This window comes from Salvelinus sp. IW2-2015, linkage group LG26 (genome assembly GCF_002910315.2).
Source record: "Salvelinus sp. IW2-2015 linkage group LG26, ASM291031v2, whole genome shotgun sequence".
Classification (NCBI taxonomy): domain Eukaryota; kingdom Metazoa; phylum Chordata; class Actinopteri; order Salmoniformes; family Salmonidae; genus Salvelinus; species Salvelinus sp. IW2-2015.
This window is the reverse complement of record NC_036866.1, coordinates 33,267,604-33,273,753: the sequence shown is the minus strand read 5'-3', so window position 1 is coordinate 33,273,753 and position 6,150 is coordinate 33,267,604.

Genomic DNA, 6,150 nt, shown 5'->3' with positions numbered 1-6,150 from the left:
CCCCCCATCAAAAAAGCTGACTAGCATAGCCTAACCTAAAGCCACAGGGATATCATATAATCAAATGTTCATGAAATCACAAGTCCAAGACACCAAATGAAAGATACAGATCTGTGAACCAGCCATCATTTCCGATTTTTAAATGTTTTACAGGGAAGACACAATATGTAAATCTATTAGCTAACCACGATAGCAAGACACCACTTTTTTTCTCCACCATTTTTTCCTGCATGGGCAGCTATCACAATTTCGACTAAATAAAGATATATATAGCCACTAACCAAGAAACAACTTCATAAGATGACAGTCTGATAACATATTTATGGTATAGCATATGTTTTTTTAGAAAAATGTGCATATTTCAGGTATAAATCACATTCTACATTGCAGCTGCAATCTGAAATAGCGTTGGAGCAGCCAGAATAATTACAGAGACCGACGTGAATTACCAAAATACTCATCCTAAAACATTCTGAAAAATACACAGCATACAGCAAATGAAAGCCCAACATCTTGTGAATCCAGCCATCATTCTGATTTTTAAAATGTTTTTACAGGGAAGACAACAATAGTAAATCTATTAGCTAACCACGTTAGCAAAAGACACCACTTTTTTTACTCCACCAGTTTTTTACTCCATCAGTAGCTATCACTAATTCGACTAAATAAAAGATATATATAGCCACTAACCAAGAAACAACTTCATAAGATGACAGTCTGATAACATATTTATGGTATAGCATATGTTTTTTAGAAAATGTGCATTTTTCAGGTATAAATCACAGTTTACCATTGCAGCCACTATCACAAAACTCACCCAAAGCGACTAGAATAACTACAGAGAGCAACGTGTATTACCTAATTACTTCATCTTAAAACATTTCTGAAAAAAATACACAGCGTACAGCAAATGAAAGCCCAACATCTTGTGAATCCAGACAATATTTCAGATTTTCTAAGTGTTTTACAGCGAAAAACACAATATATCGTATATTAGCATACCACATGAGCTAACATCACCCCAGCATTGATTCAAGGCAAAAAGCGCGATAACGTTATCACCACCAAATAATTAATTTCTTCACTAACCTTCTCAGAATTCTTCAGATGACAGTCCTGTAACATCATATTACACAATGCATATAGAGTTTGTTCGAAAATGTGCATATTTAGCATCACAAATCGTGGTATGCTAGTTAATCAGTCAAAACATGGCATGCATTCTGGCCGGCGCCATCTTGGAAGGGCACCTAAGTTTACGATTATTTATCGATTAGATTGACTAAAAAAATACAGGTTGGACAGCTAATGAAAGATGCATTGGTTATTAATGCAACCGCTAGTTTAGATTTTTAAAATTAACGTTACTAGACATTACAGTGTGCGTTACAGCCAGACTAGTGCCGCAATATTGGCCGAAAAATGCGTTTACATTTTTCCACATAAATACGGAATAAAATCATAAATAGTTCTTACTTTGGACGAGCTTCCATCAGAATCTTGGGCACAGTGTCCTGTTGCCAAAAGAATCGTTGCTTTTTGTTTAAAACGTCCACTTCAACTTCGGAACTAGCAACTAACAGTAGCTACGTGGCACACACATGTCCAAATCCTCAAACGCAATACTACGAAAATTCCGAAAATAGCAATATACTCGCCATTAAAACCGAACAATGAAACCTCTGACTTATTGCTAAATTAACCAATTTAGTTGAAACTCCCGCGCATGCAAACCTGCTGATTAGAAGGTCCTGTGTAGATTGTATTTTCAACCAGCCAACTACCAGGAAATAACACTGATCAAATCAAAGTGTTAGTGTCATCACCTGTACTATGATACAAAATATAAGAAAAACATMATTTTGATCACACTGGGCCTTTAACTGTTTTTTAGCTACTGATCTCTAGTTTGTCAAACTAGTTGAAGTGGGCAGGATTGTAGCATCTCCAGCTGAATGAATGGTCAAATCTCAAACTGATGGTTGATGAAAGTTTAATACGTACCATTTCTATAAACACACCGTAAGAGCTGATGGAGAAAAAAAAATGCTCTTACAATGTGAACAATACATTCCACAAACAATACACTTTTACACAACTTTAATTTGGTGTGTATGATATATCAAGTGCATCAATATGCATGATMATTTCTACCCGAGTATTGATTACATGCTAATAACTTGCTAATGTGGTGCAAGATAAACTAATATTAGCCATCACAGTGGAGCTAGGCTACAGCTAATTACGTCATATTGCTAGCAGACTTCAGAACATCAATTACAGTACAAATATCCGTTCAGTACACGTTCAAAAGAATTAGAAAGATATCTGAAACAAGACCAATATTGAAAGGCAGCAAATATCTTGTTCCCTTTCCTGCTAGGTGCTAAATTTCTCCCTTTTCCTCCCTCGCGCCCGTTTCCCATATACCCTTGGCGCATAAAACAGCGAAGGCAAAAAAACTGCTTTTAAAATAAAAGTTTTAAAWGTTTTTTTTTYATCAGCATGAATTATATTGAGCAATAAAAGCCCCACTTTTATTCCATAGGCTTGGATCCGCGCTATGCAGCTCTTGCAAGAGCGCATTTTTCATTGGCTGTCCACTGGTTTAAAAAAAAAGATTGATAGGCAGTTTAAACTTCTTGAATTCAACCATTATTGGGTTCAAAAACACATTTAGATTTGTGAACAGCCATCCACAACAACCACAATACGTAAGGCGTAAATAGCTAAATGAGAGAGCAGCAGTGTGATTCACATCAATGCGCTATGTAGATATCAATAATAAGTGATATCCGTATCGCCGTAGACTACACCACTACTGTCATCYTYACCTCCAAGCGTTTATTCAATTTGGATCTTTGGATGCCAACAGCAGTCGCACCATTGGAAAACAAAGATTGGACTGTAGCGTACAAAAGCCTATTCCTGCTCTTTTCCCGCAATCCATCAAACACATTTGATGTGTCATCAAAGTGGTCTCTGATTTGTGGTCAGACTCGCTCAGGTGGAACAAACGTAAACTTGCGCTTTTGTTCAATGCTGATTTGAATGTCATTGAGAAAACAGAGAAGTGTCAAAGATTTCCTTTCTGAATTTAAAAGTAATCCTCGAAGTAATCAAGTTTTTCTAAAGTATCAGTAATCTGATTACAATGTTTTTGCTGATAACGGATTACAGTTACATGTAATCYGCTACTCCCCAACAATATAGTATGTAGTATATACTCATTAAGTATGTTGTATACAGTATGTTAGTACTGGTATTCAAACACAGCAAGGATGTATTGTATGAGGTTTGCTGTGCTTGTACAGGATGAAACAGATGGGGGGTATTTGCGATGTTCCTCTGGTACCAGCTCATGTGGGAGTAGAGGGTAATGAGGAGGTGGATGTTATCGCCAAGCAGGTTCTTAAACATCCAAATGTTGATATGGAAATGTCAAATCAGTAAAGCAGAAGCCAAGGGGTTAATAAGAACAGTGGTTAAAAACAAATGGCAAGAGTTGTGGAACAGGGAGAAAAAGGGAATACATATGTATCAAGATCGGAGAAGGTGGGGCAGGGAGGTCCACAGGCTGAGAGAGATGGGGGGGGGGGGGGGGTATAGTCACAAAGGCTGAGACTGGGACACACAAGGCTCAATAGTACATTGAAATTGGTGGGGAAATTTTCAACTGGAAGGTGTGATCATTGTAAGGAGGAGATGGAGACAGTGGAAATGTTCTAAATCAGTGCCAGAAATTGTGAGGGATAGGGAGGGATTGTTATTAGATTTGAGGAGTAAAGGGGTTGAAGAGCCAGGATTAAGTGAACTGCTGGGCAAATCTTCAGGGATGTAGTATATACAGTTGAAGTCGGAAGTTTACATACACCTTAGCTAATACAGTCGTGGCCCGAAGCTTTGAGAATGACACAAATATGAATTTCACAGTTCTGCTGCCTCAGTTTGTATGATGGCAATTTGCATATACTCCAGAATGTTATGAAGAGTGATCAGATGAATTGCAATTAATTGCAAAGTCCATATTTGCCAAGCAAATGAACTGAATCCCCCAAAAACAATTTCCACAGCATTTCAGCCCTGCCACAAAAGGACCAGCTGACATCATGTCAGTGATTTCTCGTTAACAGAGGTGTGAGTGTTGACGAGGACAAGGCTGGAGATCACTCTGTCCTGCTGATTGAGTTCGAATAACGGACTGGAAGCTTCAAAAGGAGGGTGGTGCTTGGAATCATTGTTCTTCCTCTGTCAACCATTGTTACCTTCAAGGAAACAAGTGCCATCATTCTTGCTTTGCACAAAAAGGGCTTCACAGGCAAGGATATTGCTGCCAGTAAGATTGCACCTAAATCAATCATTTATCGGATCATCAAGAACTTCAAGGAGAGCGGTTCAATTGTTGTGAAGAAGGCTTCAGGGCGCCCAAGAAAGTCCAGCAAGTGCCAGGACCGTCTCCTAAAGTTGATTCAGTGCGGGATCGGGGCACCACCAGTACAGAGCTTGCTCAGGAATGGCAGCAGGCAGGTGTGAGTGCATCTGCACGCACAGTGAGGCGAAGACTTTTGGAGGATGGCCTGGTGTCAAGAAGGGCAGCAAAGAAGCCACTTCTCTCCATGAAAAACATCAGGGACAGACTGATATTCTGCAAAAGGTACAGGGATCGGACAGCTGAGGACTGGGGTAAAGTAATTTTCTCTGATGAATCCCCTTTCCGATTGTTTGGGGCATCCGGAAAAAAGCTTGTCCGGAGAAGACAAGGTGAGCACTACCATCAGTCCTGTGTCATGCCAACAGTAAAGCATCCTGACCATTCATGTGTGGGGTTGCTTCTCAGCCAAGGGAGTGGGATCACTCACAATTTTGCCTAAGAACACAGCCATGAATAAAGAATGGTACCAACACATCCTCCTAGAGCAACTTCTCCCAACCATCCAGGAACAGTTTGGTGACGAACAATGACTTTTCCAGTACGATGGAGCACCTTGCCATAAGGCAAAAGGGATAACTAAGTGGTTCGGGGAACAAAACATCTATATTTTGGGTCCATGGCCAGGAAACTCTCCAGACCTTAATCCCATTGAGAATTTGTGGTCATTCCTCAAGAGGCGGGCRGACAAACAAAAACACACAAATTCTGACAAACTCCAAGCATTGATTATGCAAGAACGGGCTGTCATCAGTCAGGATGTGGCCCAGAAGTTAATTGACAGCATGCCAGGGCGGATTGCAGAGGTCTTGAAAAAGAAGGGTCAACACTGCAAATATTGACTCTTTGCATCAACTTCATGTAATTGTCAATAAAAGCCTTTGACACTTATGAAATGCTTGTAATTATACTTCAGTATTCCATAGTAACATCTGGCAAAGATATCTAAAGACACTGAAGCAGCAAACTTTGTGGAAATTAATATTTATCATTCTCAAAACCTTTGGCCACGACTGTACATTTAAACTCAGTTTTTCACAATTCCTGACATTTAATCCTAGTAAAGATTCCCTGTCTTAGGTCAGTTAGGATCACCACTTTAGTTTAAGAATGTGAAATGTCAGAATAATAGTAGAGAGAATGATTTATTTGAGCTTTTCTTTCTTTCATCACATTCCCAGTGGGTCAGAAGTTTACATACACTCAGTTAGTATTTGGTAGCATTGCCTTTAAATTGTTTAACTTGGGTCAAACGTTTCAGGTTCCACAAGCTYCCCACAATAAGTTGGGTGAATTTTGGCCCATTCCTCCTGACAGAGCTGGTGTAAGTGAGTCAGGTTTGTAGGCCTCCTTGCTCGCACACACTTTATCAGTTCTGCCTACAAATTTTCTATAGAATTGAGGTCAAGGCTTTGTGATGGCCACTCCAATACCTTGACTTTGTTGTCCTTAAGCCATTTTGCCACAACTTTGAAAGTATGCTTGGGGTCATTGTCCATTTGGAAGACCCATTTGCGACCAAGCTTTAACTTCCTGACTGATGTCTTGAGATGTTGCTTCAATATATCCACATAATTTTCCTACCTCATGATGCCATCTATTTTGTGAAGTGCACCAGTCCCTCCTGCAGCAAAGCACTCCCACAACATGACGCTGCCACCCCTGTGTTTCACGGTTGGGATGGTGTTCTTCGGCTTGCAAGCATCCCACTTTCTCCTCTA